Genomic DNA, 10,870 nt, shown 5'->3' with positions numbered 1-10,870 from the left:
TATATATATATATATATATATATATATATATATATATATATATATATATATATATATATATATATATATATATATATATACATACATACATGGGTGAGGTGATATGGTACCAAAGTTTTGGGTAAGGTGATTGACATTTACACAAGATAAAACACGAACCAATGGGAATAAAAACATAAGAATGGAAGTAACTGCAGAAGGCCTATTGGCCCATAACACAAGCACTTCCTCTTGATGCTTCTATATTGGTTCAGAGTCTTGAAGCTATAATATATATATATATATATATATATATATATATATATATATATATATATATATATATATATATATATATATATATATATATATATATATATATATATATATATATATACACACAAAACTAAATAGTCTTGTTAGACAAATTGCCCCTATTAGAGGCAAGTTGACTAACAAGCCGAATGACTGGCAATTGTTTTGAATTTGAGTTAAATCTAACATAGAAATGTAATCAAACCTAACCTAACCTATGCTAACCCAAGCTAAGCTAACCTAACCTAACTAAGCTAACCAGCTAAGCTAAGCTAACCTAACCTAACCTAACCTAACCTAAGCTAATCTAACCTAACCTAACCCAGCAATTCATGATCTTAATATAATACTGTTAATTGGATAAACCAATTTGGAAAGAAATGTTCGAAAATAACAAAATTAACTGTGCTTGTTAGGAAAATTGGGCCTTGCATACTTGTCCCAATAGTGTGGTTCTCGCTTTTAGGTACGACATAAACGTATACCTAAGTTGAGAGAGAAAAAGATTCTCACTCAAACATGCATATCGATTGCCAGTCCTGAATTCTGGGTAAATATTCGTGTCCTCCCTTTTCATTTACCATCATTTGGATACTATCAAAACAGCTCTGAGAAGGATAAAATGAATAAAACGGGTAGCTCCCTCATGTAAAAAGGAAGAGTTGGGAAAGATCTCTCTCTCTCTCTCTCTCCCCCTCACACCCCCCCCCCCCCCCACCAATGATCCTGCTCTGCTAGTATATAACGTAACAAACCTTCCCCCCCCCCCCTCCCCAATCAGAGTCCCTTTAAGCATGCGAGGATAAAAAATAGATTTCATAAGACCCAATGTGCTAGCTGATATCAAAACAATTTATGTTATCGTCTATTAAGCCCTTCAGTAAAAAAGTATAGGGACCTAATTAGGTCCCGTTTTGAGGTGGTGGTGGGTGGAATCGATGGATTAGCCAAGCTCTTATCCGCCGAATCCGTAGAGGGTACGACCCTGGCGCTTCAGAGCGTACACCACGTCCATGGCAGTGACGGTCTTCCTCTTGGCGTGTTCCGTGTAGGTTACAGCATCACGGATGACGTTCTCGAGGAACACCTTCAGGACGCCACGGGTCTCTTCGTAGATGAGACCCGAAATACGCTTGACGCCGCCACGACGAGCTAAGCGACGAATAGCGGGCTTGGTGATGCCCTGGATGTTGTCACGTAGCACCTTACGATGACGCTTGGCGCCACCCTTTCCGAGTCCCTTGCCTCCCTTGCCGCGTCCAGTCATGGTGTTGTAGTTGTGTGAATCGAATTGATCGAATGCCCGCACGATTTCCCGACTATATCCCATCAAGCGGACGTACTAGTAGCATTGCAACTCCTGCCTGCCCTTACTTTACGCTTGTGGTCGAGTAGACACGGCTTTCTCACAACGCTTTCAAAACTGCAGTTGCCTACTCGTCTGTTTCACGTCCCTGTGAAATGACTTTTGCACAAATCCAAAAAATAGAGCAAAATCAGCGATAATAGTGATTGAGGTGAGCCGCCTGTTGGCTGCAGCCAGAGGAAGGAGGGGAGGGGCAACGGGGTGACGTAGGCGAGTCGAGCAGCCAATGGCGCTCGAGCAAGCGCCTCGAGACGGCGTATATAAGCAAAAATTTTTCGGCGCCGGCCATCACAAACCACAGTTGTTCACCATGGCTCGCACCAAGCAGACTGCTCGCAAGTCCACGGGAGGCAAGGCTCCTCGTAAGCAGCTGGCCACCAAGGCAGCACGCAAGTCTGCTCCTGCCACAGGGGGTGTGAAGAAGCCTCACCGTTACAGGCCCGGAACGGTCGCCCTGCGTGAGATCCGTCGTTACCAGAAGAGCACCGAGTTGCTCATCAGGAAACTTCCCTTCCAGCGTCTGGTGCGCGAGATTGCCCAGGACTTCAAGACCGATCTTCGCTTCCAGTCGTCTGCCGTCATGGCTTTACAGGAGGCATCCGAGGCTTACCTGGTCGGTCTCTTCGAGGACACTAACCTCTGTGCCATCCACGCCAAGCGTGTCACCATCATGCCAAAGGACATTCAGCTTGCTCGCCGTATCCGTGGAGAGCGTGCATAAGCTAAATCGACCACCCTAGTATACACCAAACTCGGCCCTTCTCAGGGCCAAAATATCCTTCTAAGGAGATTTCAGACATTCCTAGCATCAGTCATATGAATTAACCTTCATCTACACATATAATAAATAAATAAATAAATAAACAAATACACTAATTTAGGTGTCATACATACACGTGATATCAATAAATCAAGTCATTTGTAGTACAACCTGTTCTCTTACAAACAAAACGCCGTCGCTTTTCGCTCTTATGCACTGTCAAGGATCACCCACCCCCCCCCCCCAAAAATAAAAATTGTCATACTGTACTAGAAATAAAAGCAGCTTGTATAAGTGACATACTGTCCAGTCCTGTTTTATTCTGTTTTCGGTCCTCTGGCTTAATCTGTTAAGTTAGGAGATGACATTTTAAATTAACCGTTTTCTTGACATTTTCAAACCTAAGAGGGTGGCCTGCATAGTAATCCTAATGTGGAACATAACAATGAATCTCTAATCTCTAGAAAAAAGATACCGAGTGCTTATATGTGTTGAGAGAGAGAGAGAGAGAGAGAGAGAGAGAGAGAGAGAGAGAGAGAGAGAGAGAGAGAGAGAGAGAGAGAGAGAGAGAGAGAGAGAGAGAGAGAGACAGACAGACAGACAGACAGACAGACAGACAGACAGACAGACAGACAGACAGACAGACAGACAGACAGACAGACAGACAGACAGACAGACAGACAGACAGAGACTGAGAGAGAGAAACACACACAGACAGTTTCATAAATATTCTCATTTTATAGCTATTTGCTTTCAGTGACAGAGGTTTTTGTTATAATAGTATTGGTGTCTAACACTCACAATCTCTTTAGAAATTAAAGTGTGGCTCCAATGGAGCCGAGTTTGTTGGTTTGAGGCCAAGCCACCACCACAGGGCAGTAAGTAAGCCGTTTACTTGGAGGAGGTGTACTTGGTGACGGCCTTAGTGCCCTCAGAGACGGCGTGCTTGGCCAGTTCTCCGGGCAACAGGAGCCTTACAGCCGTCTGGATCTCCCGACTGGTAATGGTGGAACGCTTGTTGTAGTGGGCCAGGCGAGAAGCCTCGGCGGCGATGCGCTCAAAGATGTCGTTCACGAACGAGTTCATGATCGACATGGCTTTGGAAGAGATACCAGTGTCGGGGTGGACCTGCTTCAGCACTTTGTAGATGTAGATGCTGTAGCTCTCCTTCCTCCTGCGCTTCTTTTTCTTATCGCCCTTGGCAATGGCCTTCTGGGCCTTTCCGGCCTTCTTGGCAGCCTTTCCAGATGCCTTGGGTGGCATGATGATGCTCGTGCTGGCTGGCGTTGCAGTACAATAATGAACTTTTGCGCGAGTCGAGCTTTCCTTTTATATCCCGCTCGCGACTCAGCTCAAGAGCGGGTCGCGTGGCGGAGCGCGCTGATTGGTCAGTGGCGGACTCCCTTGATCCTGAGCGGGGTATATAACACGAAGCTCGATCTGCGGGCCGGCATTATGTCCACCCTTCCTGAAACACTCCCACATCAGATCGTCCTCAAAGCTATCACAAACTCCCTTGCCATACGGAACCCCATCCGCCCTGGAAATTTCGCTTCAAAACATCGCAGCCCCACAACATATATTCCCACAACAAACGCTGCCACCAAGAGGGCCTAGGCCGAACAGCCGAACCCCATCCCCTGTGGACGGAGCAAGGGCAAGCAAACCCCCACAACTCTTCACCAGAGAGCGACTCTAGCACCACGGATGTCGACATCATGAACCAGCAGTGGACACCGAGGACCCCCCAAATGGCACAGCAAACGTATGGTAAACCCCAAACCCAAACAATCCCGACCGGAACCAGGAACAAGACACCTGGCTCACAGCTTTACCCCCCTCCTCCACAAACAGAAGCGACCAAAGCCGAATGTAACAACATTGGCACTACAGCCAAACAAACACTTCCGTCTCATAGTCAATAATGGGGATCACAATCCTTCAGGTGAAACATCAGACACTTCTTCACAACAGATACCTTCTCACTCTGGAAGTAGCCAGACTTAACCCAGATGTAATCTTACTCAATGAAACAGCGGCCAGACAGGACCAGCACATCTCCATCTGGGGGATATTCCACCAGGGAAGTCAACAGGGGTAGGTTCAGTGGGGTGGCAATACTAATAAGAAGAGGACTCTCCTACCGCCCCATCCTCGTACGAAGACGACAACTTTCTTGCAATAGAACTCACCACTTCACACGGCCCCCTCATCGTCCTGCACCGCATATCTACCACCTAGACTGGCCTACCTCCCTCCATCCCTCTGAACAAGCTGCTCGACAGGAATCTCCCCACTATCATCGCAGGAGACCTGAATGCCCACCATCAGGCCTTATTCAACGCACCTGCCAGGCCAGACCTCAAGGGCAGGCAGCTCTTCAATCTAATGCAAAACCGGGGACCTCTCCTTCCAAGGCCCCCACTTTAAGACGTTCTTTGCGGGCAACCAGAGGGGCACCCCCTGACATAGTGCTGACCAACAGAGATTGTGACCTGTTCCACTGCAGAGTAACCCCAGGCAAGAACGTGGGGTCGGACTCACATCCCTGTGGTCACATCCCTCCAAGCAGCCCCCCTTCAGATATGTGGCACCATCCAGGCCCAGACTGGGAACCATACGTGCCCGTGAATATGACACCTTCCTTGCTGGACGACCCCATCATTGAGTTCGAGAACCTCCCAACACCAAACAATCGACCAAGCAGTAACACCATCCACAACCGGATCCAGCTTGCAACCGAGGCCACTTGTGAAATATCCACCACAAGGACTTACCACCAATATAAGCCGACCCGAGAAAATCAGAGGCAAAATGATATGAGTACCAGCGAGCCTGCCAAAGCCACTACCAAACTGGCCAGCCACCAGCGTTGACCCTACAAACACTCAGAAGGGAAACCATAGACCTTACGCTGACCCACAAGAGCCACATTTGGGAACCCTGGTGAGACAGGCCAACCAGTACAAAAGGGAGCCGGGCTACTTTCTGGCGCAAGATCAGACAGCTCCTGGGATCGTTAACCCCAGCCTCACCCACCTTGTACACAACATTCCTTGACGAAGATGAAGAGGAGCAGCAAGAAAAAAATAGAAGACCCACAGGATCAGGCTGACCTCATGGGCGCAGTCATGGAAAGAAGACACTCACAGCTTCAAACAGCAGAGCCTTCACAACACTCACTTTGAACGTGTCACCAATGGACAACAGAAAATGCCGCCTCCTTAAACAGCACCCCTCTGATTGACCTGACAACCCTAGAAGACGACCACCCTCTAACAAGACCCATAAACTATGCTAGAGATGAGAGGAGTCATCAAAAGCACCAGAGATAAGGCCCCTGGACCATCAGGGATCAAAGCGCTGCAGATCAAACTTCTACCAGGCAATCTTATGCAATCCATACTCAACCTATTCAACCGCGATGCTGGCATCGGGTCACATTCCTGTAGCATTCAAGTCAGCCAGATGATATTCATTTCCCAAACCCAAGAAAAGACCCCCCACCAACCTGGCAACTACCGACCAATCTCCTCTTAGACATGTACGAGGGCAAGTGCTTTGAAAAAATCATGTCAAAACCGTCTTAACTACTACATGGAGTACAACAACCTCTTCACAGAGAAAGCCAGGTTTGGCTTGCGAGCACATAGATCAAACCCAGCACGCAATTAACATCATCTACGAAACGCCGTAAGTCTCAATTCGAAAGCAAAAACAGGTAGGCCTTTGATTGCAACGAGGGACGTACACAGGCCTTCGACAGCCTGTGGACACGATGGTCTTGTGTACGAAATTAGCAGACTTACCACGCAAAACTGGACCCTCCTCAGGCTGATCAGAAATTTCCTTAAGAAATAGGCAAGTTACCCCCAGCTTCAAGGCAAAAGAGGCCGCAGCCTTCCACCCCAACAGCTGGAGTCCCCCAAGGATCAGCTTGAGCCCGGTTCTCTCTCAACATCTTTGTAAATGACCTCTACCCAACCAGAGTATAGGGACAACCATTATCGTACAATTTGCGGACGACGTAACACACGTAATAACATCTAACCCTAGCAGCCAAGCGGCCAAAGCATGCAACTGTAACCCGTAAGGGCAAACGTAGAACTAGCAAGGACTGCTAACTGGGAAAGGAAATGGAGGATCACCACTAACCCAGAAAAGATCCATTAAGGCACTGTCGGCTGTATGGCCTTCTCTATTGAAAATGAGGGGGGAATAAGAATCAGGGGTGATACCCATAGCCATCTCAAACTCACAACACAGTGCTCGGTTACAACTTCAACAGGCTACTCAACTCCTCCCAGTACGTATCCCAGAAGACAGCGATGGCCCGGGGCTCACTGGAGAGGCTCTTCCGTTTCAACCAGCCCCATCCCACATCAAGCTCCACCTGTACAGAATGATCATAAGGCCTAGCTTGGAATAACCCTACGTTCCCCTGAACCTCACCAACAAATCCAACATGTTGAAGATTCAACGAGTACAAAACAAAGCACTTCGCTTTGCAGAGGGCCTGACTCTGAGGGACAGGGTAAGAACTGACCTGATCCATGAGACGCTCAACATGAAGCCAATGAACATTAGGCTCAGCTACCTGGCCAGAAGACAGCTGTACCGTATGAAGAACATGTATGTCCCAGACCCAGAAGATCCCTTCGTAGCAGAAAACACCACCAGCGACTACGAGATCCACGAACCACCACACAGAACCAGAAGAATCACTCTCCAACAAAAAGTGATCAGACATATCCATGATGAGGCCTTCCCAAGCCCTCAGATACTAAGCGGTCTGCCAGACGATCCAGATGAGTGGCCCATCCCGGACCCAATCTACACCAAATGAAGAATAAAGAAAGAAAGAAAAAAAAAAAAATAACAAAATAAAAAAATAAAATAAAAAAAAAAAAAAAAAAAAAATAAATTAAAAAAAAAAAAAAAAAAAAATAATAAAAAAAAAAAAAAAAAAATATATAAATAAATAAAACACCTACAAAAAAATATAAAACCAAAAAACCATTTGTCGTGGCGGCAGAAGTGTAACTACCCTGATGTTTCTAAGATTAGCCTCCTTCAGCCAACTCCATCGGCTCTAGTGCTTTAGGACACCAACAAGGTCACAAACACTAGCCCCCCCAGCCAATGTACTGACAACCCAACATAACACATACGCAAACAAACAACACATACAAAAATGTCAACCCATGGTGGACAGGCCACCGAACTTTCAAACCTCCTCTTTCTCTACACCCGCATCCTCTTCCTGAATTTCATCTCCCCATCCCTCTACCTCCCCCATCCTTTCCATTCCCTATGGACATCAATCCCAATCCCCCGGCATTAAAACACCACAAACCCACAACAGCAGCAGCAATGTCAGGACGCGGCAAGGGAGGCAAAGTGAAGGGCAAGTCAAAGTCTCGCTCCAGCAGGGCCGGACTTCAGTTCCCCGTGGGCAGAATTCACCGTCTGCTGCGTAAGGGCAACTACGCCGAACGCGTCGGTGCTGGCGCTCCTGTCTACCTGGCAGCCGTCATGGAATACCTCGCTGCCGAAGTTCTCGAGCTCGCCGGTAACGCCGCACGTGACAACAAGAAGACCCGTATCATCCCACGTCACTTGCAGTTGGCCATCCGCAACGACGAAGAACTCAACAAACTTCTGTCTGGCGTAACCATTGCACAGGGAGGTGTTCTTCCAAACATTCAGGCAGTTCTTTTGCCAAAGAAGACAGAGAAGAAGTAAGCACTTCTGCCACCCACCGCGACAAATACCATAACCAGGCTCCATCCGGAGCCACACACACTTTAATAGAGAGATTCAAGTAGACAATCAACTTTCAAACATTAATAATAACATTTATATTGATTTCATTTGGAATGTGTACATAACAAACAAACAAAACAAAATTATAGGGGATATTCAGCATCACTTGGAATATTAACCAATCATATAAATCCAATATATATTTTATATTTTACTTTAAGCGAGGAATTCATATTCTATCCATTTTTAATCATACAAATGAACAAAAGCAATTCTTCACTAGACGTAATGAATGAATAAATGATCAAGGTTTTAATGTGTTTCATGAATATATATATATATATATATATATATATATATATATATAATATATATATATATATATATATATATATATATATATATATATATTAATACTTGTGAACCAGAATATGTTTGAGCAGCAGCGATCGTGCCTGCCATTGGCCGAAGTGCAACAATTCAAATAATTTAAAGGGCCTGCTCGGGTATATAAGAGAGGCTGGGAGACTGGGGCCGGTGGTGGGTGATGGGTGATGAGTGATGGTGTGGTGTGGTGTGGTGTGGTGTGGTGTGGTGTTGTTAAGAGTTGATTTACGGCCAGCCAGCCAGCCAGCCAGCCAGCTGCAGCCAAGGCAGGGCAAGGCAAGGCAAGGCAAGGCAAGGCAGGCAGGCAGGCAGGCAGCAGGCAGGCAGGCAGGCAGGCAGGCAGGCAGCGCAGGCAGCCAGGCAGCCAACAGGCAGGCAGGCAGGCAGGCAGGCAGGCAGGCAGGCAGGCAGCAGCAGGCAGGCAGCAGGCAGGCAGGCAGGCAGGCAGGCAGGCAGCGGCAGCCAGGCAGGCCAGGCAGGCCAGGCAGCAGCCAGCCAGCCAGCCAGCCAGCCAGCCAGCCAGCCAGCCAGCCAGCCAGCCAGCCAGCCAGCCAGCCAGCCAGCCAGCCAGCCAGCCAGCCAGCCAGCCAGCCAGCCACTCCCACTTTGTATTTATATGCATTCAATTTATATTCAAACATTATATATGTTAAGGGCCTTGTTTTAGTGTTTATTTTAAAAATGACAAACATCGAGTCATTTTACCAGTCCTTTAGCGTTAACGGTGATGCATTTTAAAACTGAACATAAATCGCCTTTTCTGGATATATCAAATATCGAATCCGCTTAATGTGCCTACAATTCAATCATTCAAAAAATACATAATTTACATCAAGCCTTTTCATAGAACAGACAATAAGATTTGTACATGCAAAATAAAAAAAAAATCCTTTAAGTTATCAATACAATGTGAGAAAACTTTACTTTTATAACTAAAGTTGCACAATTATACCAACTCTATGGTGGCTGGGTTGTAAGGTGTGTGGCTGGTGTTTTGGAAGTCGCGAGTTCAAACGACCCAATGGGAATAATACTTTTTTTTTTTGCCATACAATCTTCCTAATACTATTATGTAGGTTTGTGTGTGTGTTTTTTTTATTCATTCTTTGGTTTTATAGATGACATACATATTGACTCCTTTTACCGGTCCTTAATTAGGCTCTGGGGAAGCAATGGTGGTGGTGGTGGTGGTGGTGGTGGTGCATTTAAAACTAAACCAAAAATCACCAGTTCTGGACGCGTCAAATATCATATCCGCTTAATGTGTCTACAACCTAATTACTTAAAACTACACTATTTAATTCATTCATATCATGTGCATATTGGTCATTATGCTCATACAACCGACATCAAAATTTATTTTCATTATTAGAATCATACATTTCATCAAGTAATACAGATACAAAGAGATTTTCTTTCTGAGAAGACCGTTAGTATTGGCTTGCAGGCAGGCAGGCAGGCAGGCATTTGAGGGTTATTATTTCGCCTGTTGATTGGGGGGAGGGTTGATGTGTTAGGGGGTTTTCGGTTAGATGTGGTGGTGGTGATTGGTGGTGGTGGTGATTGGTGGTGATTGGTGGTGATTGGTGGTGGTGGTGGTGGTGGTAGTAGGTGGGAGTTGGGGGTGGGGGGGTGGGGGGTGGGGAGGGAAGGGGGGGGAATGATGGTCTGTGGATTCCTTCTCCGTACCCTTTACATATAAGCAAAAATATGCCTTCTTGTGGGTATAGAAACATTAACACAAATTATATCAGTAACTGATATTGTAGCCTTTTAAACAGAAAAGATTTGTACATACAAATACTTTTTAATTATCATTTATTTGTGGAAATGGCATTTACGTCATTAAATTGATACCTCAGCATCAAGCTAGTGTCCTGCAGCAGTGGTCCAGTGGTAAAGTGTATATAAGTGATGCGTATTCTTGGAGTTGCGAGTTCAAACCCGGATTAAGCTATATATATATATATATATATATACAACATGTTTTGTTTTGGTTGTTTGTTTTTGTATAAAGCCTCACACAATATCTATATTAAGCGAGTTTGTTTTAAACATGACATACATATTAATTCATTTTACCAGGCCTTATTCCACACAACTCCGTGAATTTCCCGTGGAGCCAGCCATTCAAACAAAAACAAACGAAACAAAACAAAACAAAACAAAAAACATTATTGCCAACAGCATTTGGTGTTCCCAGGCGGTCACCCATCCAAGTACTAACCAAACCCAACGTTGCTTAACTTCGCTGATCGGACGAGAAGCGGTGTTCTCAACGTGGTGTGGCCGTTGGC

General features: G+C 45.8%; 1 non-coding gene across 1 annotated transcript; it reads right to left on the bottom strand.

Annotated features, from left to right (window-relative positions):
- Positions 1-10,751: 10,751 nt before the first annotated feature.
- Positions 10,752-10,870, bottom strand: LOC138361589 (5S ribosomal RNA). The gene has a single exon (XR_011227050.1). It is a non-coding gene; the product is annotated as a 5S ribosomal RNA (ribosomal RNA).

Source organism: Procambarus clarkii, unplaced genomic scaffold, assembly GCF_040958095.1.
Source record: "Procambarus clarkii isolate CNS0578487 unplaced genomic scaffold, FALCON_Pclarkii_2.0 HiC_scaffold_501, whole genome shotgun sequence".
Lineage (NCBI taxonomy): Eukaryota > Metazoa > Arthropoda > Malacostraca > Decapoda > Cambaridae > Procambarus > Procambarus clarkii.
This window is presented reverse-complemented; position numbering and strand designations above follow the sequence as displayed.